Below are 26180 nucleotides of genomic sequence, written 5' to 3'. Positions count from 1 at the left end.
TGGGAAGAACTAAAGTGGCATGGTTAAAGTGGTTCTAAAGGCAAATTGTTTCTCTGCATTAAGGTAAAAAACCTTTCCATGCCAGGGGTCAGAAGTGCATTAAATGCAGAGGATCAGCAGTCCTTGCCCAAATTCACTCCAGTACAAATTCCCCCAACCCCCTTTAGTACAGATCTCTCCCTTTTCCAGTAAAGAGGTTTACCCCAATACAGACCCCCCCAAGGCCAAATATCCCCCTGTACAGATTTCCCACCTGCCTCCCTAAAATCTATTCACTAGACCTCACATACAGCGGCAATGATCAATGAAGAGAAATCCTTCACGTCTATGCCATGCAACACTGCACATAAACGTCAAGGAGTTCCTCACTGTCTCAGCCAGCGAGGAGTGAGAGACCTAGGAGTACTGCTGCTGTCGTGCACATCACTGCATGGGGATCGGACTCAGGTAAGTATTAGGGGGAGCTGAGTGGAGAGCTGTACACTGAAGGTTTTTTACCTTCATGCATAGAATGTATGAAGGTAAAACACTTTCAGTCTTTACAACCACTTTAACATCATGAAGATATCGTGGTCAACATATCAACAATGCAGCTGAGATTATTTGGCAATATTAATAACAGTCAAGACAACAAGAAAGCTTTGACAGATTCCAATAATAATATAAAGGGTAGAAGTTCAGCGAGCGCTAGGAATAATATTTGATAAAATGCAGCTCAATGACAGATGTCCAACCACAGATGCAAGAGAATAACCTTAGATCCTTGCGTCTAATCAGCAGGTCTGGCTCTGTGATGTTAATGCATCGTGATCCCAAGAGGTCCTAAAACCTACAAGCAGCATGTCTGTTCAAAAATTGGATGTAACAAAATTTAAGTAATTTATAATATTGGTCTTATTAAGCTTCCTTTCTGGGGGAGCACAGTTGTAATTAGCAGGCCATTTCTTAACATTCACATTTTATGTATTCATGAGCTTTGAAAAATTCAACAGATGGGAAAAAAATCATCAAGGGTGGTCAGGCCATTCCTAACTGCGGTGTTTTACTTTACAAAATTCATCCTTAATAGAAAACCTCCAAAGTATTCCATAATGGTATATTTAAACAGTGAAAAGCAAAGTTCATTTGAAATGATAATGAACTTTTTTGAGTAATTTAGCTTTTGCATAACTCGCAAACCGAAAATTATCAGAACAGAAGAGGATGCTAAAGGATATTGATTTCACTGTTCACTGCACTGTTATAACATCAGATCTGCAAAAATAAATGTTCTGATGTTTCTGCGGTTATCTAACAGAAACAAAAAGTTATCCCTTCAAAGGTCATTCCACCCCAAAACTGTTAAATGAATGTGCATTGATTTACCTACTGGTTTCTTACATTTCTCAGTGAAACTAGTTATCCTTCTGCAATCTAACAATACTTTTTCCTGCCAGTAATGTAAAAAAATATATCAAATATTATTTGATTATGGGCCTGACAAGTAGGTGGATTTGGGAATTTAGCTGTGGAGCGCTCTTCAACTCAGAAAGATATAAAAGCTAATGGACAATTCCACACACAAATACCAGTATTGAGTGGCATGACCCATAAAAATGATAATTTTTGCTCTGTGGTTACATCGGTCTGGACACGTGATAAAAACTCTCAAAAGCACAGTTAATAAAAATGCAAAAGTAAGAGTTTATATTTTTAAAGTTTATTGTAATCCCTGAAATAATAAAAAAAGATTGTTTTAAAATTGTGTATAGTTATGCTTTGAAAAGGCAGATATCTGCCAGTGTTGGTGGAAATGTGGCGTGGTTTTGAATTTTGTTCTATGTTATTGCAATTCATTGCCTCTTTCCTGTATTTCCCTGTACATCTTGACTTCTGGACAGCCCTGTTCACCAAGGAAACAAGATAAGATTAGTTGGAACTATAATACAGAACGCATTACATACACCTTATGATTCACACATGCCAAAATTATTTTAGATGTACAGTAACATTCTAGATCAATGGTCTGCAATGGTCTGCAAACTTTGGCCCGGGGGTCAGATGTGGCCCCTTGCTTGCTTTTATGTGGCCCTTGGGGCATTTTTCCTCCCACTGTCAGAAATACTGGGGCATAGTTCCTGCCACTGGCACCAACAAAAGGACACTATTCCTCCCAATGGCACCAATGGTGGGGCACTATTTCTCCCATTGACTCCGATGATGGGGCACTATTCTTCCCACTAACACCAATGATAGAGAACTATTCCTCCTATTACCCCAATGATGGAGCACTATTCCTCCCAGTGACACCAACGGTGGGGCATTATTCTTCCCATTGACACCAACGATGGGGCACTATTACTCCCTCTAATACAAACGATCGGGCACTGTTTACTCCAACTGATGCCAGGACATTGTCTTCTCCCACTGGCCACAGTCTGGCCCCACAAACGTTTGAAGGACAGTAAATTGGCTCTTTGTTTAGAAAGTTTGGAGACCCCTGTCTAGATGATGGTGCCATTCTGGAAGCATGATTGAGCTTCTGTCAGCATCTTAAAAAAGGAATATAGGATGTTGACCGACCGGCCTTGGTGTTATTCAGAGAATGCTTTGCATTTTCTGAATGAACATAAAGCATTCTGTGATTGGATGAGGTGGAGTGTGTGATGCCATGCAACTATTCTGGGTCAAGGACTGTAGTCTAGACCTCAGCAGGTGATGAGCTGAGGGCCTGGAGGAGATTACCAATGGTTTTTTGCTGTAGGGAACTGTTCTGAAGTCCTGGTCTGAAGAAGGAACTTGTGTTTCCCTCACTGAGGATCTACCTGTGGATGCTGGGTGGCAGACTGCTCCTGGGACATTGTGAGTAAGACCTGTGTTTGGGAGTTTCATGTGTGTCTGCAGCTTAAAGGCCTCACACACACTGAACATTTTCTAAACTCTCCTAGACGCCTTCCTCTTGGCAGCAGCGTATTGGCAAAAAAAAAAAAAAAGCGCCTGACGCTTGTAAAAGTGTATAAGGTGTTTAGCTGCATTTGCCCACATCAAGCATTTGGGAGTTAATTACTTTCATTGGTCAGAATAAATCATTTATTCTGGCTTGACATTAATTTTTTTCTTTCAAAACTCTGCTGCTCCTGGATGCACTGGCAGTGTTTTTTTTTACTGCCTCTAAACTCTCCTGCCATTAAACACCTCTGAAAGTTTGTGTACATGGACACATTTTGCAGGGGGGCAGGAAAAAACACACCAGACACCCCTAGGAGCAGCATTAAAAACATTCAGTGTGCATGAGGCCTAGGGATTTGTGCTAGAAGTGTGTTCTCCTATTGATAATTTTTGGATTATCCTCAACCACTGCACCCTTCTCCTGTTTCAAGTTACTCAGCAATAAATTCTAAAAAGACTGAGCTTATATTGTTGGTGTGCATGGAACTATGCTTGTGATTGGCAGCCTCTGAGGGTAAGCACTACAGCTGTATTAGTTTTCTTTTTAGGGTTTTCTTTCCTTTCTTGTATTTTGGTGATCTGCCAATAAGTTTGTTGTTTTTCAGCAGAACAAGCTCTCCTGCAAATGTAGCAATTAGAGTGTTGAGACAAATCATTTACCACTCACAGAGGAGCTTACAATGATCAGTTTTTATTTATTATTTATTCGTGGGAAACCTTTATTCCAAAACAAAAAAATGTTGCTGTAACTGCTTATGTAACTGCTTGTGTAACTGCAGTGTGAGCTGGAGATTGGCTTCAACTTGTTAGTGTATCTAAATCTGCTAGTGCATCTAACCCTGCCCCTCCCCAGATCTACAATGCTGCTGTCCAAATGTGCCACCCATGCTCCTTCACCCAGAGTGTGGGCACTTAAAAGGTGTGTTACTGACCAGGTCCCCAGGTGATAAGAAAAGGGGAAAAAGCCTAAAAAAACGAATGTATCCACCACATCTAGCGATTGGTGAGCTGCAATATTTTATATTTTATTTTTGGTTTGCTTTTTTTTAAATTAACATTCATTTCAATCATAAGGTCATTCTAAGTTGGAGGACCGCCTTAAGGTGGACTTTCCCTGAAAGCAGCGCCCTCTTTGTCCCAGGGCATTCATAAGCACAGTACAGCAAGATACATCATGTGCAGGAAGAGTGTCCCCCCCACAGTGCCTAGCATAGCCCAAGAAACCTGGTGGGCTTACAGTCACAAGTAACAGTCAACATCCACTAGCCCGCGTGATTTGTCACCCAACGTAGGGCTGCGCTTACTTCATACACCTGAAGACCTCCACTAAAGAGACCATGACAATAGTTAGTTGAAACTTGTCCAGGCTTGCCCAGAAATACTGTACATGACTAGCCATTCCTGCTTTCTGATTTGCTCCTGCACAAGGTACCCTCAATGGATTAGTGGCAACACTGATAAGGAGCATATATAGCAACAGGTTCCGTAAGGACGCTCAGACGCTCTACGTGCATTGCTACAGGTCACAATGTCGTACTGACAGTTGCCCTGGAAGAAGGTACTGGTCCCAACTGACCAGTCATGGGGTTTGCCCACTGTGACACAGGTATACGAGACAAACTCCTGGTTATAGGCCCATATTGTTGGAGGCACCTGGCTCTGCTCTCCCTGTGGTCTCTCTGCCATCAAGGTAGAGCTCTTCTGTTTTAGCAGCTGAATGAGTTCGAAGAAGCCGGAGACCTTGTCCCCGATGGATTTCCTGTCCCACATGACACTGAGCTGCCACTCTACAAGACCCACGGCCAAAATCCTCTGGCATGCCAGCTGCATCTTTCCAGGCATGACCTCCCCCACTGGATTAGGGGTTGAGCTGCCACCCAGCTTGGATGGAATCTCCAGAAGTAATCTTGGTGGAAGTATCGCCACCACCAGCCCTGGACATGCTAGGGACCTTCTGGACAGCACCGGCTCTCCCATTCGGGACTTACCAGTGCCAGTCCTTCCTCAATGATCCCTCCTGAAAAACTCTGCAACAAAAGAGACTCGCTCATCCTCCAGGTCTTTTGCATGGGACCTTCCAAGGGTATCTCCTGAAACTCGTTACTTTTTGACAATGACGAGGAGCTTCTGCCATCACCAGAGCATGTGTGCCCTACCCTGCTATCTTGTGGGCATCTCCAGGTTCCCAAGTACCACCTATTGAAAAAACTGGCCACAAGTACTGCCTCCCAGTGGATGCATATCTGCCCAAAGAGTTCATGCACTTTCGGACAAGGATCACTTGGTTGACCAGATTGCAAAGGTACTTGCATGTCCACATTTGGTAATACTATGGCTTGGTGTTCTCCTATGTATTGGAGTCATTATTCTGCCAGCTCGAAGAAGAACGGGGTAAGATATACAGCCGAGCGATCTGGAGAAACTCTGTGTACCAAAACATTTCAGGAGCTTTTGGCAACAAATTGAATATATTGAGAGTAGGTTTTAACTGTCTGTATCGGGAATACAACATTGGGAGGCACATCCAGATGGATTAAATTGAAATTGTCAAACCTGGGTGCCTCTTCCCAGTCATTATAAGGGGGATCCATCCAGTTACCAGGGTGCAAGTATACCTCCCTGACCCAGACTTTGATGTGTAACATTGTGAATGCAGTTCCACTGTTCTAGTTGCCCATAACTGATTGTATTGTGCACTTAATATTATTTATGTAATGTTGGTTATTCGCAGGTGGGACTGCTTGAGATAAAGGAGGGCGATGTGTAGACAGAGGCTTTCTGAAAATTTGCTGGCTGCATTTTCGCAATAACCTTGAGACATTCAGCACTGCTGCAGCCAAGGTGACTTTTGTAATCTCTTTGCTAAAGCAGGAAACCTTGGCATGGGTCTCTCCTTATCTGTAATGCAATGATCCTTTACTGCAAGATGCAGATACGTTTCTGTCTTCACTGCAGACTATTTTTTACAAACCAGGCAGGGTTTAAGCAGTTGAATGCTCACTTTTGGATATACACAAGGTACCAGACCTGTGGCACAATATGCTATAGCTCCTGACATCACTAACCCTGCTGTTAGTGATGTCAGGAACTACTGAGCTATTAAGCTTTCACTGTCTGAATGGAGGCACCTCCTGGAGGGACTTTTTACTATATTGACAGACCACAGTTTATGGAGAGTGTGATTAGGCTGAAGCATTATGGGTGGAACTGCACATGGGGTGTATACAACAAAGGTAATCGATGGAGTTTGTTATAGACCACCAAGTGTTAATGAGTAGGTGGAGGCTCAGCTCTTTGCACATATCGAAAGGACTACAAGGGCTGGGACAGTGATAATAATGGGGGATTTTAACTACCAAGAAAATGACTGGAGTGATGGCACTGCAGGAACAGTTAAAGGGCAAAAATGTATAAACCTACTACAGGACAATTTTATGGTATAGTTCATAGAGGTCCCAACTAAGAATGATGCTCTGCTGGACTTGGTAATCTCCAAATATGCAGAGCTTATTACTAATGTCCAGATAAAAACATATCTGGGTAGCAGTGACCATAACATGATTTTATTTATTGTTAGCTGTAAACAATGAGCACATATGGGAAAAATAAAAACACGTAACTTTAAGAGAGCTAATTTTCCAAGGCTGAGAGTTTCTCTCCAAGACTTACATTGGGAGAGAATATTGACATCGATGAACACAGGACAGAAATGGGAGTTCTTCAAAAAGACAATGTGAACACACTGCAAAAGATATTCCCATGGGCAACAACATTAAAAGGCTAAACTTAAATCTATGTGGCTTACGGTCAAAGTTAAAAAAAGCTATAAATAATAAGAAAAGAGCTTTTATAAAATATAAAAATTAAGGAACGCTATCATCATTTGCACATTACAAAGAATATAACAGAATATGTAAAAAGGAAATCAAGGCCGCAAAAAAATTGAAAATGAACAATAGATTGCAAAAGATAGCAGGACAAACCCCAAAAGATTCTTCAAATATAATAATAGTAAAAAGGTCAGGTCCATGCATGTAGGCACTTTAAAAAATAATCTAGAGTGCGTGACTGTGGACCTTCTTCAGCTCTGTGCATACAAAGGAGCATGGGGGAGCTCTTGTCTATAATGGGCATGGTATTGACAAAGCCCCAAATGATCCACATTGGATCACAACTGATAGGATCCAGAAATATGTATACAGAATAAAGGTGAATAAAGCACCTGGACCAGATGGCATACACCCACAGTTCCTTAAAGAATTGAGCTCCATCATTTTAAAGCCATTGTTTCTAATTTTTAGGGACTCTTTATTGACTGGCATAGTAGCACTGGATAGGCATAAGGCCAGTGTGGTGCCTATGTTTAAAAAGGGATCAAATCCTTTACCAAGTAATTACAGACCTGTTAGTTTAACTTCTATAGATTCTGAAAGATACTGGAGAGTCATGTTTGGGGACCAGAGATGAAGTAGGATGCTACCGATTACATAGCTGCCTGTCCAACTTGTACTGCCAATGAGACTGCCCGTGCACTACCCACAGGCCTGCTACAACCATTCACCACACCTTGACAGCCTTGGACCCATTTGACCATGGACTTTATCACAGACCTTCCCAAATCTGGATTGACTACAATTTGGGTCATAGTAGATTGTTTTTCTAAAATGACCTACTTTGTGGCACTTTCTGGACAGCCTTCATCTGAAGCACTCTTTTCTCTTTCTATCCCATATTGTAAAACATTATGGGTATACCTACCAACATTGTTTTTAATGGGAGTTCCCAGTTCGTTTCCTGATTCTGGAGAGCCTAAAGTTGGAGTAGCAGTGTCCTGTTTCACCTCACAACACTCACAAACTGATGGTCAAACAGAACGTATGAACTAGACTCTGGAGACCTACCTTGGGCCCTATGTTAATTCATTACAGTCTAATTGGGCTGAATATTTGCCTTTAGCTGAGCTTGCCATCAACTCTCGTTGGCATAGTGCCGTTCATACTACACCTTTTTATACAGATCTAGGCTACCCCTCACATACTTTTCCTGTGCTGCAGCCTCCTTCTGGTGTACCAGCAGCAGACCTACAAGTAAAAGACATCTTACTGCACTGGAGAAAAATTCACCTACTTTTAAAAAAGGCAACAGGGAAATATAAACTTTATTTTGATAAATGAAGGTGTCATATACCTCTGTATGCAGTGGGCGGCAGAGTGTGGCTATCTGCTAAGTATGTGAGACTGGAGCAAGTTTCTTTCAAGTAGAGCACACAATTTATTGGTCCCTACAGGATCATTTCTCGTATTGGGCCAGTCTCTTACCACCTGAAACTGTCCTTTTCTCTCCAAATACACCATGTTTTTCATGTGTCTCTTCTCAAAAAGGAAGTCTTTAACCAGTACTCAAGACCACAACAACCACCTCCTCCTGTTCTCGTGGATAGGCAGCACAAGAATGAGATATCCAGGGGTCCTGGATTCTAGAAGGCAGGGCCATGGTATACAATACCTTGTTCACTGGAAGGGATTCCTTGTGACTGATCGATGTTGGGGTCCCACTAGAGATTTTCATGCTCCTGCCCTCATTCAGGACTTTCACACTACCTTTCCCATGATGCCTCGCTAAGTCCCCAGAGGGTTCCATTGAGGGGGGGGGGGCCCTGTCAGGTGCCTGGGTTTAAACTTGAGTTGTTCAGCCCTTGGGCTGTGGCTCTATTTGCTCTGCCACTGGGGATTCTGAGTCTCTGCAGTATATACTCTGCTTAGTACATCTGCTCCTGAGACAGTATTTCCACCTGCCATCCAGCTGCAGTCAATCCACAATCAGCTCATCTTAAATTGTGGGACTTCCTGTACACTGTGCCCATTTGATCGATCTGTTTCCCAGGGTGTGTGTGCTATACTACTTAATTCCTGTACCTTTGAACTTTTCCTGGACTACTCTCTTTGCCTGATGATTCTGCCTTACTCTGCCAGTCTGTGTTTGACCCTTCCTGTCTCTGACTATGCTTCTGGATTCTGACTTGCTGTCAAGAGGAGTTGCTGACCTGGCCTGCCTTACTACACTAATGCCTCAACCCCTAACCAATGCTCCACTCTGGACTAAACCTTTCAACAGGGACCTTACAGGGACTGGGATAGTGCAGAGGGCAATCTGACACTAACTATCAATGGGGGGAGCTAACTAACTGCCACTGACATCACCAGTGACATTAATTCAGTGATCATACCATACACTGTCACTGTACTAATGGCAGCGGTTGGGAAGGGGTTACCATCTAGGGTGATCAAGAGGTTAAATGTGTGCCTAACTATGTGTAATGTGCGTAAAGTGTGCTGCTTTTACTAGGAAATCTCTGTTTCTCATTCATGCTTTGCAGGGATGAGAAACAGAGGGATCATTCCCTCTGTACAGAGCCCTGTGTTGATTTTCAGGGATCTGGGCTGTGATTGTACATGAATTGGCCAAGACATGCGTGTGCAATGTACCCAGAAGCCGGCAGCCCCATACCAGTACGTCGTGCCTGCACGGGCCGCCAGTCCAGTGCGGGCGGTCCAAAAGCAGTTAAGAAAACATAAGCTGGAAGCTGGTCTTGTTTACTAAAGGGTTTGTATTTCTATCCTTCCAGTTCTGAGATTTAGATAGCCCTGCCAGACAGTGCATTCAGCCTGGCGACCTGACTTTGCACTGTAGCAGTTAAAGTGGTATTCAACCCCAAAGCAAACATTTATTATATTGCACCTTACTTTAGCTGCATTAGCATTCTATTTTAGGCTTTCTGCCCTTTATTTTCACCTAGTGATCTGGCCAGTAATCACCAGGTGAGAATAAGCTCTCTTGTAAATGTAGCAGTTAGAGTGTTGAGACAAACCATTTGCCACTGACAGGTGCTTACAATGATCACCTTTTATTTATTCATGTAAAACCTTGATGCAAAAGGTTGCTGTAACTGCTTGTTTAACTGCAGGGTGAGCTGGATTTTTGCTTCTATTTGTTAGTGTATATAAATCTGGTAGTCCATCTAACGCTACCCTACCCCCAGACTGACAACGCTGCTGTCTGCTGTGCTCTCTGTGTTCCTTCATCCAAAGTGGAGGCACTCTAATACAGGTGGTCTGTTACTGGCCACATGAAAAAAATAGGGGAAAATAGCCTAAAAAAGAAAACAAATGCAGCTACCACATCTATGGATTAGTGAACTGCAATAAAAAAAACGTTTTTGCTTTTGGTATAATATTGCCTTAATTAATACAAGCCTTATCACTTCTCTTTCTATGAAGGAGGAGCTTATCTTTCTATAAAGGAGGAGCAACAGACCAGTGAGCTCATCCCTCTCCTCTCCCCTCCTCTCAGCATGCCATTTTCAGTACAGTTGTATGCAACACACTTGAATGGCACTTAGTGCTGCCCCTCCTCCCAGTCTAAGCTGCTGTACAGGTGATTACATACAGCTGAAATTAAGACAAACTGAACCACCAAAACTAGTTGCATTAAAACATGCATGTGATATTTCTTGTTGAATACACAGCTGCATTCATTTTGGTTTTTTTTTTCTCTATCTGTCTGGAATTCACCTTTAAGAATATCTTGGCACTAGGAAAAGAGCAAATGAACTCTATAATTCCCACACTGGAGATTAACCAGCCTGGGAAAGGCTCTGATGAAGCATCATATGCTATACAATGACTTTATGTCCCCTGGTCCTTTCTTGTCTGTCCTGAGCACGATTCATCAATCACCTGTCAGGCCTTCCGCTTTTGCCAGGGCGCCAAGCAAGAAATGAGCTGTTTGGGTAAGCTGGGGTGAAAACGCTTTCAGGCTACAAGGATGTGCGCAGATGTTTTAGGGATAAGAAGTGTCTGGATTTGTCAGCTAGGATTATTAATGAAATGCCTCACAGGTTTCAATGTCTTAATGCTGAGTGTGGGGGGAGATGGGTGATGGGATGAAGCCAGTGATTGGCCAGAGAGGATGTGAAAAGTTCTAGGTGTCATGAACAATTTCTTTTCAATGGCTGAGAGACTGCATAAAAGTGTGCTGATATCTTCTGTGAATTAGGTCTGCTGTTTTTTTGTTTTTTATTTACTTATAGATTTATTTATTAGGTGGCATGTATAAATGCAGCATTGCAATGTGCTATTACTTGTAGAGTTCACTGGATTTATTTATTTTTTCCTGGTTTAGCTACATTAACCGCTTCCCGACCGCCCTATAGCAGAAATACTGCTACATTGTGGCATGGGTGCACAAAATCACATATATTTACGTGGTGTTGTATCACTGGGTAGGGGGCGCGCAAACGCCTACCTGTGCCGCCATCCGCGGCCATGGCTGTCAATCACAGGGTCCCAGCCGGTGATTACTTGTCGGCGCCTGGTGATTTCCGAGGATCTCCGACGGGGAGGAGGACTGTTTTGTTTACTAACAGTTCTTCTCCCTGTCAGCTTGGACACACTGCTTTAGATATAAAAAACGTATTCCTGCGCCAAACCTTCAAAATATCAATCTAAGCTGCTACTGTGCAAATTGTGAAAAAACACAAACAATATAAATAAACAGCGCAAAATTAGATTCTTAATCACTCATAAGAACTTATAAAATACGTGCATAAATTAATAGTGCTTATCCTCACTCATAAAAAATAAACCACCAAAAGTCCATGTGTTAAAAAAGTTATATAAATGTGTAAACTTCTTTTCTTCAAAATTTCTTTAGATGTAAAAAAGGAACTTCCACCTTCCACCCATGCACAAACCAACATCAAATACACTCACCAGAACTTGGTGAGTGAAAAACCTTTAAGGAATTTTAGGGATCCTAAACCCTCCTTGGTGCCACACTACAGGAAATCTTCACCATCTGAATAGGCTCCACGGTTCAACCAGAAGAAAAAACTCACATAGTATAATATTGTCACACAATAGTAACCTTTTAAAACAGAGATTAAGGCCACTCACATGTCAATCACTTGATAAAGGCATATTTATTAGATATAGTAGGCTTCAATTTAGCAAATCTACAGCCTTTTTCTTCCAGGAATCTCACATCCACAGTGAAACAAAGCCAGGACTCCTCATAGACCAACACAATTAACCAAGATGGCCGCTGGAACGCACCGCTCAGCGTGCGTTCCACTCACCGGAAATGACGTCAGACGTACGGGTTGTGGACCGGAAATGCGTCAACGCGTTTCGCCCCTCCCATCGGGCGTTATCAAGTCTTCCAAAGTAGTACAGCACAGCCATCCAAAGTAGTGTGCTTACAGTGAAGCACATGGACACAGCCCCCTAGTAAAACACTAGTAAAACACTAGTACAAAAATTTTTTTTAAATCCGAGTATACAGTATATACCTTTATAGTATATACACATTTATAAACACTATAACTTTCACGTAAACCAGATAATTTACAAGTATTGGGATTTTTTTTACCAAAGACATGTAGCAGAATACATTTTGATTAAATTTATGATGGAATTTGATATTTAAAATTTTTTTATTGGACATGTTTAATAGAAAAAAGTCAAAAATATAATTTTTTTCTCAAAATCGTCGGCCTTTTTTTTTTTAGCTCAAAAAATTAAAACCGCACAGGTGATCAAATACTACCGAAAAAAGCTCAATTTGTGGGAAAAAAAGGACATAAATTGCAATTGGGTGCATGACTGCGTAATTGTCAGTTAAAATAACGCAGCGCCATAACACAAAAAATGGCCTGGTCAGGAAGAGGAGTAAATTCTGAGGAGGGCAAGTTGTTAAATAAACATTTTACTGGTGACTAAAGCCCAGTACACACTATACAAAAATCAGACTATTGATCATCGGTTTTCCTCAATGTTTCACGGCAGGTCGAAACTAAGGAGGGTATTAATTGTACGACAAAGGCTTTTTTTTGTTGTTGTTTAATGTCTCTGATCATGCGCAGTCTTTTGTATCTGATTTTTCTTGTATGAAAACCGTACAAAAAAATACATATTAAACAAAAATCGTTAGTTCTGTTCTAGGACGAGAGAAATTTAGCAGTTTGTCCCTTTGGAAATTTTTGCTTGGAAAGTCTGAACTGGTTGTCAAAAGTTATATATGAAAATCGAACAATCATACCTTTTTTTGTTAATAGTGTGTCCCCCTCTTAAGGCTTAAAGTGGAAATAAACTCAAAACCAAAATTGTATTATATTGCTGCTTACCTATCAGTAGGTGGTTGCATTCATTTTCTTTTCTTTGGATTTTTTTCTCTATTTTCACCTGGGGATCTGGCCAGTAACAGACCTCTTGTTTTAGAGTGCTTCTATTATGGATGAAGGAGCACAGGGGGCACATCAGACAGCAGCATTATTATCAGTCTGGGGTCAGGGAAGTGTCAGATGGATTAGTAGATTTAAAAATTCCAACACATTGAAGCCAAACTCCAGCTCACACTTTATAATCAGTAAGCATTTTCTTTCCTTCTGGAATAAGGGTTTTACATAAATAAATAAAAGCTAATCATTTTAAGCTCCCCAGCCAATGTTAAGTGGTTTGTATCATCCATGTAAACTGATATATTCTGCTGGAGAGCTGGTGCTTTTGAAAAACAGACTTGCTGGCTGGATAACCAGGTGAAAATAGAAGAGAGCTTTAAAATGAAAACTAATACAGCCATCACATCTAAGAATTGGTAAGCTGCAATACAATTAATGTTTGCTTTTGGGTTTAATACTGCTTTAAGACAGTTTATGCCTCATCATTGCCGTCCGTATTATTATATATTACCAGAAAGGCAAAGGCACACATATTTTTATTCCACAGAAGAAAATATTTGTATCTGATCTTTTCAACTTCACACGCCACAGAAATCCCACTGGTAAGTTTGTTTGTATCTGGCTGTTGACATAGTTCCTACCCTTAGGCTACACCTTTATGACATGTTTCGCCCATCCCAGGGTTTATTCATGGAGGCCATATATGACCTCTATGGTTAAAAAGACCTAGGAGGGCTGAAACCTGTTAGGGATATGTGGAACAAGAGTGGAGTCTGCGTCAACAGCCAGCTACGCACAATAAACTTACCAGTGGGAGTTCAATTTTTGCCATACGTATGGAGCTAAATGAGCTTCTAAGACATGCACCCGGAGAAGCGGACTTCCTGAGAGGCTGTTTTAGGGGCTTGGAGTGGTGTAGTCTTTGTTTTGGAATTTTACAATGGCTTGTATTAGGGCTCATTCACACTGGTGTTCTTAAAAAAGGGAAGTGTTTGCATGTAGGGATGCACAGGTGTTCTGTACATCCATGTGCAAGTAACTATGTCCATGCATCAACGATAGCTGCAAGCTATCACAGCCGGGTGCCCACACTGAAGATACCGGCCTCCTGGAATACAGGACAGCCGGTGAAATGGGCTGCAGGGGACACACCGCGGGACCGAGAGACAGGTAAGTGGCTGTTTTTTAAAAGTCAGCAGCTACAGTTTTTGTAGCTGCTGACTTTTATTTTTTGATGGCGTGAGTGGAACTCCGTTTAAGGCTGCCAATGTGAACTACAGTGAACTGTAAAAAGTGGCAAATCTGATAGGCTGACCAGATATCGACAGGAGGGTCAAGCAAATGTTGGATAACTGTCAGTGAAGAGTAATTAGAAGAGGTCCCAAAGTATAATTCGAAATTTCCCAATGTCCAGGAGACAATCAAGGTGCTTGCTAGTAGTACCTAACATATACGCTAGATCTCTCAGGATAGGAATCAAAGGAAAGGGGTGCGGAGAAATGTCCAGTAAAGAAAAGGTGGAAGATATCACCTTGAGCATAGCTCCTATGGTTGGGTGCGCAGCGAGAGATGACACATGAGTAGAAGGGAGACAGATTTGGTCTGGGCCTAAGTGCTCCAGCTAACCACCTGGGTGAGATGCAATGTTGTGTAAAAGAAAAAGACATCTGGCAAGCTAATCTCCCCTGCTGTTTGGGAAGTTTCAAAAGAGAGTGGTGTATAGGGGGTCATTTGGCACCCCAACTAATCAAAGAAATATCAGTCATAGAAAATTAAAGAATGAGGTAGGGATCGAAATGAGGAAGAATCTGGATCAAGTACAATATCTGGGGTAGGGTCGTCATTTTAAAAGTATTACACCTCCCAAACCATGTAATGTTTAAAACCTGCCATTTATGTAGGTCCGAGGCTATTTGAGTCAGCAAGGGATGAAAATTGGCCTCAAACAAATGATCAGGGTTTGGGGTGAGCTCAATGCCCAGATATGTAATGCAATTGGAAGCCCAGAGAAAGGGGAAGGATTTTTATTTCAGTTTAAGGCAGAACCCCTATCCATTGCCAATGTTCAGTGCTTCGGATTTAAAATAGTTTATCCAGGGTGCCATAATGGTGAAATATAGACATCAGATTACGAAGGGGGACTTCATGGTTCAAGACGACAAAAAGAAGGTCATCTGCACAGGCCATAACTTTGTGGTGTCTAGGCTTACCCTGAAGCCCATTGATATTTGTCTGTGCTCTAATAAAATATATTAGAAGTTCTAGGGTAAGTACAGAGATCAAGGGAGTGAGGGGGAAGCCCTACCTAGTACCATTGGATAATTCAAAGTATTCTGAAAAGGTTTTATTAATTCAAACTGCTACCTGTGGGGAGAAGTAGAGGACTGAAATCCAGGCAAGCATATGGGTACCCAGACTTTTTTCTGTCTTAAACAAAGCCATTGTTTACTGCACTTCCACAAATATAAATTAATCTAGGTTGTAACACACCTAGAAAGCAAATATGATACTTTTCACAACTGGCTTTTTAAACAATTTTTTTTAAATGTGGATTTAACATTAATGTTTTAACCATGAGGCTGCTCAAATGGGCAAACAGTTTGAAACGAAGTAAAGATCAGGTTTTTTCAGTGTTGACCTCTCTGTAGATTTGTTCACCCCCTTCCTCTTTCCTTTTTTAAGCTGTCTCTTACCTTGACTTTAACACCACTATGCTCTGACCACTTGTAGACTATATGTTGCACACATATGAGACTCTGTTAATACTTAATAAGCAACCAGTTGTGCATTATTAAATGAAGAGTACTGTGTGTTTCATTATAGATTAAACAGCAGTCACACTTTTCTTTTGTTAGGTTTTTATATAGAAAAAGAGATTCAAAAGCAAAGGCACAAACCTACGTCTATAGCACCTGTTGTCCATTCCCAGAACAATTACTTCTGTGCTCCTCAGCTTCTAAGAAAATCCCATCAATATGAGCGTTGATATGTGAGGTAAAACCTGAATTGGGAATGGTGAGACTGAATTTTAGTAATGTATTCATTAATAATTTTTTCTAACTAGTGTAAGTACTTGAATGTGACTTGATATTAACCCATAAAGCAAAACTCAGACTGGAAGAGGAAGGGGCAGACTGGTGTGCTGCAATCAAACGTCTTATCAAGGAACATGCTGATAGAACCAGAGAACAAAGTGAGCAGAGCAATGTCCTCAAGATCCTGCTGTTACTTTTTTTACTGTTCAGTCACCTGAAAGAGAATACAACTTTATCCTCTCCTTTTTGCCATTTATTATGTACTATGCTTGTAGCAGAGTGAAGCCCCTTATTAGTTAGCCCCCCAGTTTTAGTGGTGTAGCCCTTGTCACTGAGGTGAGGTAGGAGCAGGTACTTAAGGGAGGTGTGATCAGAGCATGAAGGTCAATGGGAGAGTAGGATAAAAGAAAAGGGCAGAATGTTGGGCACGGAACAGCTGCTCATGTTTTTGCCTTCATGGAAAACTGAGTCAGTCAGGTCCATAGAAGGGAATACAGTGAAGAACTACCACCATACAAGACAAAGATAGAATCATACGTACTGCAGCACCTCTCATGTGACACTCAACAATGGGACGAGTTATGAAACAGTTTAAAATACGTATTATTATTATAATTTTTTTTTGTATATACGTGTTTATACAGCACAGACATTTTACATAGAGCTTAACACAGGCGTCCTCCAACTTTTTAAACAGGGGGCCAGTTCACTGTCCCTCAGACCGTTGGAGGGCCGGACTATAGTTTAAAAAAAAAAAACTATGTACAAATGCAGACACAGTACAGGAGATGACCAGAGACTGTGGACATACAACGGCGGCGGGAATACTGGGCCGGCCGCTCCATAAGACACACAGACATTTCCCCCCAAGTGTGTCTTATGGAGCGAAATAGTGCCCCATCATTGGTGTCAGTGGGAGGAATAGTGCCCCATCATTGGTGTCAGTGGGAAGAATCGTGCCCCATCATTAGTGTCAGTGGGGGGAATAGTGCCCCATCATTGGTGTCAATGGGAAGAAATGTGCCCCATCATTGGTGTCAGTGGGAGGAATAGTGCCCCATCATTGGTGTCAGTGGGAGGAATAGTGCCCCATCATTAGTGTCAGTGGGGGGGGGGGAATAGTGCCCCATTGTTGGTGTCAGTGGGGGGAGGAATAGTGCCCCATCGTTGGTGTCAGTGTGGGGGGGGGAATAGTGCCGTGTCAGTGGGGGAAGGGGGTAGTGTCCCAACATTGGTGTCAGTGGGAGGAATAGTGTCCCATCATTGGTGTCAGTGGGAGGAATAGTGTCCCATCATTGGTGTCAATGGGAAGAATAGTGCCCCATCATTGGTGTCAGTAGGGGGGGATAGTGTCCCAACATTGGTGTCAGTGGGAGGAATGGTACCCCATCATTGGTGTCAGTGGGGGAAGGAATAGTGTTCCAACATTGGTGTCAGTGGGAGGAATGGTACCCCATCATTGGTGTCAGTGGGGGAAGGAATAGTGTTCCATCGTTGGTGTCAGTGGGGGGTGGAATAGTGCTCCATCGTTGGTGTCAGTGGGGAGAGGAATAGTGTCCCATCATTGGTGTCAGTGGGAGGACCTGGTGGTGCTGCTGCAGCCGGCATACCTGGTTGCAGCAGCACCATCTGCACGGCTCACTTACCTGTCAGCTGTCCTTCTTCACTCCGGCCTCTCCCTCACTTGATGTTCGCGGGGTCGCTCTGCTCCGCCTCCTCATAGGTGATTGGCCGCCTGTGTACCTTTCCTGAGCTACAGATCTGCCGCCCAATCACCGGTGAGGAGGCAGAGCTGAGCGGCAGCGCGAACATCAAGTGAGGGAGTGGCCGGAGTGAATGAAGGAGCAGCGCTTCCTGGACTGGATCGTCGTGGGACTGGGACCAGAGCCAGGTAAGATATAGCAGCCCCCTGCCTGCCCCTTACTTAGTTTAGTGTCCCTTCCTTGTGGCAAATATGCCCCTGCCGGGGGGCCAGATGAGTGGGCTCGGCGGGCCGCATGTGGCCCGCGGGCCGTAGTTTGAGGACCCCTGGCTTAACATATTGTACATTCCCATAAGTCCCTTCCCTCTAGGTGCTTACAGTCTAAGGTTCCTCACATGTTTATACTGTATATGTAGGGTTAAGACCAGATGGGCCCCTGCAATGTTTTAATTTTGCTGCACACCTGAAGATGACACACCCCACTCACCCAACACCTACCAACACACCTTGAGATATTCCAAAGAATTTATTAGGCTAAAAATAGCCTAAAAGAAAACAGGATTAGCAAGAGTATTTATACAAACAATCAATAAAGCAATAACATTACTCTGAGATAATTGTGTGGTCACGCAACGCTGGGCCCAAATGAAATTTATATACTTTTTTCACATGAATAGGGCTTTAATTTGGTGGTATTTGATCAACTCCTTTTTATTATTTTTTATTGTATAAAAGAAAAAAGACTGAAAATTAAAATAATTTTGAAAAAAAAAGTTTTACTTTCTGATATAAAAAATATCTAATAAAAAATCTAGTGTCTTTATAAATTTAGGACAAAATGTATTCTGCTACATGTCTATGGTAAAATAAAAATTCCCAATAAGTGATCAGCGATTTATTGTGGGACTGTGATAGTGCGGAAGGCAATCTGACACTGACGCTAGCTGGGAGGTACACTAACTTACTATCTGATATTGACATCACCAGTGATACTAATACAGTGATTAATGACAATACTGTACATTGTCACTGTACTAATGACACTAGCTGGGAAGGGGTTAACATCTCGGGGTAGTCAAGAGGTTAAGTGTATGCCTAACAAGTGTTAATGTGTGTACTATGTGCTGCTTTTTGCTAAATATCTGTTTGTCCCATCTCCTTCTCTAACCAATCAACATTTTTCTTTTTAGTTTCCGAATCTGGAATGTTGCTAATATGAAAATGAGCAGTTTAGCTAAACAAGAGTCCAAGAATAACTTGCCTTGAATTAAGGTCATTGGCAGTTAATGAGATTCATGTTGTGTCCATGTCATCCTGAGATGGAGGCATAGGCACACACTGTTCTCAGTTGTTTTTTGTTTTTGTTTTTTTCATTTTCTGTCCTGTATAGGTTGCTGTTATGGGTTTTTATCCATGTTTTTTTATATGGAATCTGTTATGTTTCCAGTCTAGCAGTAAGTACTCTCTACCTGTGTTCTTGAGACACATACAGAAGCAGCAGAAATAACTACTCAGCAGGTCAGTGGAAAGTCAAACGCCTAGATCTGCAAACTTGTTCTGAGCCAGAAGCCATTAGACCAGCCTGACAGCCTGATAGTTAAAAGAGATCCAGAACCAGTTTACTTCTAGACTAACTGAAGCCCAGTTTCATTCAACATCTTCCTGTGATTGCCAACATGTCAGGGACCCAATCCCAGGGAGTACATCATTCAGTCATCTGAGACTCTCAGAAAAATGCTGCAGAGATGCCTGAAGCATGTAGGTCTCACCTAAAGGTGGAGGAAGCAGAAAGGAAGAAGACCCATAACATCTCGTGAACCAACTGTAGACAGCTGGAAAAAGAGGCTTCCATGAAAACTTATTTTTAAATATGAGGAGGTGCTCCAAATAGTGATAGGTAAAGTTTGCGTTGGGCTTTAAACTTGGCATTAGGGAAATGTGGGCATTTTCATTACTGCCCTCCTTATGAAAATTATAGTTGACTGGTTGTTATGCTGACTTACTTAGTTCAATACTTTTTAGGTCAATGGCTCAAAATAAACAGTAAACAGATAAAAGTAAAATACTTAACTATATAATTGTTCTAGGTCAGTGACCCAAATAATTGCAGTAATGACAGTCTGACAGAGTACTTTCAGACGTAGGTGACAACAGTGGCAGCCTTTAAAGCTGTAGTAAAGTTTGCTTTTTATCTTGTACCTACAGGTAAGTTGTCAGGACCTGTGTCATTACTTGGGTCACCTGCTGGTGGCACTGTTGTTCTCAGAGTCACAAGGCATCTGCTCAAGCCTGTCTAGGGAGTACCATCCATCCTTTGGACAGACTGCCTCATTCAACCAAGTGAGGCCCCCGTAATGTTTTCCAAGCCACCCTGTATCCAGCCTAACCTCAACAGTATGTCACCTGCTATCCAGCTACTGGTTCTCTGTCCACCATCCAGTTTAGTTCCATATACTCTTTGCTGGTTAATCAAAACTGACCTCACTGATCCACTAACCATTGGTCAGCCTGATGGCATGCTGCCTACTAATGGGATCTAGTCCCCCTCTTTACTGCCTGTCAATGGGGTTCAACCTGCCTCTATGCTTGCCGGCGGACTTCAGTCTGCTGTTGTGCCCTTCTGTTCACTTCCAAATCTGTCTCTGATGATCTGCTATCCTTTGCCTGTTGCCCAGCTTGTAGGTCTTGTGTCTGGTGTTCAGTCAGATGATCCTGTTCCTGATGCCCAGCCTGAGGGTCTTGTTCCTGATACCAAGCTTGGTGGTCCTGTTCCTGATGCCCAGTCTGGTGGTCTTGTTCCTGATTTCCAGTTGGAGGGTCCTTTCTCTAATGCCCAGCCAGAGGGTCCCATGCCTATTGACCCTCCTGCTTCTGAACATCCTGTGCCCAATGACCCTCCTGCTTCTGACAGTCCTGTGTCCACCAACCTGCCTGCCTCTGATGGTCCTGAAACTCGTGACCCGCCTGACCTTGCTGATCCTGTGCCTGCTAAAACAGCCAGAGGATCCTGTACCTGTTGCTCAGCCTGATGGTCCTGTTTCTGCTGCCCAGCCTGATGGTGCCATGCCTGCTCCATAGTTAATGGTCCTGTTCCTGCTGGCCAGCCTAATGGTCCTTTTCCTGCTGCCCGGTTTGCCTCTGATACTCCTTTGCTCGTTGCCTAGTCTGCCACCGATGCTCCTGTGCTCGCTGTCCAGCTAGTCTTCGGTACCAGAGTCTAATCCGTTGTTGGGTCTAATTTTACTGTGCTTCCAAGCTTGTTGCATGCCTGGCATGGGTTACCCACTCAGTATACGATCCTGATTGCTGCCCCTCCTGAGTCCCTCTTGCAGCTATTTGTTGTACCAAGGCTTGATAGTCTGCATACCCACTTTGGAAGTAAGAACTGCATTCCCCAGTCCAGCCCCATAAACAGAAGCCTTCTGGGAAAGGGCAGAGTTCCATCTGAGCCTTGCCCTGACCTAGGTGCTATCTCTGCAATCCCAGGTGCATTAGGGGACCCTTGCTGGGTAACCAATGCCTTGGGTAGACCTTTGTGGCTGTTGGAGGGTGGAGCAGTTTCTGTCAAACCAGATGTGGAAGGACCGGGTGTGATGGGAAACCCTGGCATCAGGGTATTTGCATGGACCAGGGATTCTGATGTTGGACCTTCAGCTGGCCTTAGGGGTCCCAGCATTGGGACATGTGCTGCATTGGGGGCATGTAAATTTCGGATGTTGCGCCTCTTTAGAGATCCGACCTGTAGGGAACTCAGACAGCTTTCAGGGTATCAACTTCCAGACTCTGGTGGTGGGGCAAATGACCAATTACCAGACCCGGGTGGCATGCCATTCAGCAGGTTAAGACTCTAGCCTAAAGAGTGCAAGAAAGTCATCAGACACTAAGGGGAAAGCTTTTTGGACTTATCTTGCACCCACAGGGTTAAAGGCAGAATGGAACATCATATAACTTCAAATATAACTTCAAACCTTCCTGCCTTATTCCCTCTCATTCCTAGATAGGCTTCAGCTTCAGATACTGTATGTACTCTGATACCTAAACATTTGTCCAAAATCCTGGTCCCTTGCCAATAGCCAATTTCACCCGTGTCCTAACTGCTGTTGTGGTTTTCCCTCCCAAACCTTCTACTTCTCCTTTGTGATGGGGAAAGATTTCCTTGCTTAAGTGTAACTTCAGCTCCAGTATCAACTAAAGCATCATATGTGTAGGAGAAGATGACTTCCCCCACCATACAGCGACAGGTGCATATGAATGTTGGTCTCCTGCTGTCACTATCCTCACTGCTATGACAGGAGACCCACCTTCCATTCATAAAGGATAAGGAACCTCCCAGTCCCCCTTTCTGAGTCTCTCTAACTCCTCCCCAAGATAAAAGGATTTGGGTTTAGGTTCATGTGCAGTTTTGAGAAATGGTTTGAGGCTAACAGGAAGGAGCTGTTGTGTTTCCTCTAAATCTATGCTGATGTTATTTTCACTAGGAGTAGTGTTTCTAATAATGACAGTTTTCCCCAATAACTCTTTCTACCTATTCAGCAATCATGCAGCAGAAATCCCATCAATATCATTTTCAGGTACTCCTGCCATTAATAGGTCCACCCACAATTGTTTCCTAGTGATAACTAGCCCGGTTTTCTCTTCTGTCCTCTGTCGTCTCTCCCACGTTCCCTTTTCTTCTCTGTTCTTTTCTGCTTGTTTTCTTCCTGTCTGGCATTGACCTTATCTACATCCCTGACTGTTTTTTTTTGTTTCTGTGACAGAAATATTTATTAAAAATCTCCCTCAAGAAATCTGTGAAGCTTGATGAATTCCACTGTTTCAGACTATTGGAATATGGTATGAGTTTTTTCTTATGATGGACAGATTATACAAGTGAAAGCAAACACCTGAAAGATAGCATGTGTATTGTACTTCGTGTATTCAAGTTGTCTGTGGTGGGACCCTGGTTGTGTGGGTGCTTGGCTGTCTATCTTCATACATTTCTTGAGGGAGATTGTTGATAAATATTTCTGTCCCATTTCTCCCCCCTCAAAAGTAAACTAACCAGGTCCCAGACCTCCACCTGGTCTGGACATGCTTTAGTCGGGCAGAGTGAACCCACATAGTTGATCCACATGATCTCCATTCTTGGCTGCATGAAAGAGTTGTCATCGGTTGGTGTGGGCAGAAAAGATCCCAGCAGCCAGTGCCCATGATAGTGCCCCCCCCCTGTCCCATAGTCCAACATATCCAGCTAGTTCCACCACGGACGGTTCAGCTTAGGGCTCTCGGGGAGCATCTTATAGTTCTGTTTGCTGGAAAAGCCCATCAGCTTTCATCATGTTGTTGTCCACCATTAGAGAATGATTTGCTCTCTCCAAGGGCCATAATCAGTGGGTAGAAGGCTAGCCCGTAGTCCCCTCTAAAAGCACCTGTCCTGGTTGGGTCTGTCACAGTCTCCTCTACCCCCCCTCCCCAACTGGCTTAAAAGAGTACTGGCTTAATGAATCTTGCTATTTAATCCCAGGCCTCACAGCAAGGACAATAAAGGAGCCCTGAGACTTCATTAGCTTAGAACACAAAGCAGATGTAAAGGGTTCCATATCTGAACCCATTCATTCTGGAAACGTATTTAATCCAGTTATACAACCCATCTCAAGTTACCTGGAAATACCTTCAACTATTGTTCTCCATGAATAGGTATTTTCCAGATCACTAGGACTAGTGTATACTTGGACTATCCCATCTCTCGCAGTCTAAAAATTCACAGTAAATTCTCAGGCTTTTTGCATGGCCTGATACAGTTGTGGATCATGGGTTAACACTCTCATAGCCACTGCTTCCTTGCCTGATGAACCAACTTTGTCTGCCCCTTCATCCAACAAACGTAGGAACCAACTCAATAGGGGTTCCCCAGACCTCTGTTTGTATTGTTTTGCAAGCTCGTGGAGTTCAGTTTGTGTAAACTCTGTTTTTTAAATTCCACATCTCGGGTTGCTGTAATTTACCTCTCCATCTGCCATATCCTCTCTATCATGTTGCCTTTTCCTGTACTTAGTAATGAGAGGTCTGGTACACTTTTTTTTCCTTTCTCACTGGGTGATCATTATCAGAAATATCAAACTCTATCTCCTCATCCTCACTATCATTTGAGGAGAAGACATACTCACAGTCCCAGTTTTGGGTTGAGACAATGGCATGTACCCTGGCTTTAGTAACAGGTTTATGCCCCTTCTTTTTCATTAAGGCATTAATTGATTTGGGCATGAGGGCTGCATACCACTCTTTCAAATCATCAGCCTGGCTAGCAGTTGAACATACACACTCCAAAGCAATTGCTATCTGATTTTTTAATATCTTAATTTCTGTATAAGCCTTCTCCCTCCTTTTTGATTGAGTATAGAGAGCATGAAGAAAGTGCCAGCCAACTAAGGACACTGTCCTCTTCTCTGCTTTACTTAACTCAAACCCCTCAAGGCTAAAATCTTCCAAAATGATCTGAGACTGTTTTACCCCAATTCTTATTCAAGGAAGACGCATTCTTTGCAAATTATTTAGCAAGAGGCTCCCATTCATTCTTTCTGGCCCAGGTAGGCAGGCTGCACGTCTTCTCCTGGTTACCAGAAACCTCTGCAGCCTTGCTTTTCCTGAACAGCTTACACAAAATTTTTACTCCACACAAGCAGCATAAAACACCACAGAGGACAGGTCTGGTTCAGTTGAATGTTCGTGCAAATCCCGGATGAGCCACCGATTGTTTTGCTTAGCATTGAAGGGACCAGTTTTATTCAAAGACTGTTTACTACCGCTTTAAGTAATATTAAAGGTTCAGATTTTTAAAAAAATACAAACATGTTATACTTACCTGCTCTGTGCAATGGTTTTGCACAGAGCAGCCTGATCCTTCTCTTCTCAGGTCCCCTGCTGGAACTCCTGGCTTCTCCCTCATGTGGAAGGACCCCAGAACAAGTTGTTGGCTCCCAAATCACCTCTGTGTGTCCATAAGACAGAGTGTGGCTCAGCTCCACTTCCACCTCACTGGCTGTGATTGACAGCAGCGGGAGCCAATGGTCTCAACCAATGAGGAGGGAGCGACTCAGTAGAGCAGCTGCTCTCGTGCACATCACTGGATCAGGCTCGGGTAAGTATTGGGGGGGATGAGGGGGGAGCTGTACACTGAATGTTTTTTACCTTCAAATATGGAATGCATGAAGGTACAAAACCTTCACCCTTTACAGCAACTTTAAGAAGGCTCACTTAAAAAAGAAGATAGGTCTGTTTACTCCCATATGGGACCAAATCTATCCCTCAGTTGCAAAGCAGCGTGGTTGAACAGTTGTTCCCCATGTTGGACAATGCTGTTAGAAAGGAGATTTGTGATTGACAACACTGATCTCTGGCAGCATGGGATGTTATGGGGACCATCGCTGCCATTCACAAAGATCACACAGCCCATAGCACTGTGGGTCTATCAACGGCTGCTTTTACACTTACAGTACACAGCCCTGGCCGACGGATCACACAAAGCCGCAGTGCTGAGTTATCTTTCATTTTTATGAATGAACATCCAGCTCTTCTAGGCTGTGTGATACATGGCTCCAGCTATGTCTCTGTGAGAACCATTGGACAGAGCTGTGTAGGTGTGAAAGTACATAGATGTGGGGACAAATGTTCTGGGCACAACTGTCTAAGATAGGAATACCTCTGACTTTGGAGAGATTTCCTCTCCATCCTTGCTACATCTCCAAGACATGAAGTGAAGGGAATTCTCACCAGCAGGACACAGATAGCAAAGAGTAACTTGACAGGAGTTTTAACCTTTTCCTATTCTAATACGAAGAAAAATGTTTGGGCTATACATACACTTTCAGCAAGAGAACTAAAATAGGGCCAAACGTAAAATATGAAAGAGGGAGGATCTGACAACCCCGTATGGCAATAACTTTAGTTCTTGGCCAAAGTAATCACATTGCATGACACTGCTTAGGTTTCATTGGGACGGGCGCAGAGAACTGTCCTCTTATCTGAGCCACTGCCTGCATGCAAATTCAATTCAGAGCTTCAAGCAGGCAACCCATAAAACTGGATGCAGACACAGAGGCTTCACAGACAAACATGTCAAAATTTGACATGTGTGCTGGAGTGGGTGCATGGATCTTGACATTTGATTGTGTCTGTGCAGCTGCTGCATCTGCATCCAGTTCTATGGGCTGACTGCCTGGATATACACACAGAAGATAGCAGCTCAGATCAGACAATGGATCTCAACGCTCATCTAAATGAGCCCTGGTATAGACAAACA

This window comes from Staurois parvus, unplaced genomic scaffold (assembly GCF_062004578.1).
Source record: "Staurois parvus isolate SC_StPar_1 unplaced genomic scaffold, SC_StPar_1.0 ptg000006l, whole genome shotgun sequence".
Classification (NCBI taxonomy): domain Eukaryota; kingdom Metazoa; phylum Chordata; class Amphibia; order Anura; family Ranidae; genus Staurois; species Staurois parvus.
Note: the sequence above shows the minus strand (reverse complement) of the source record.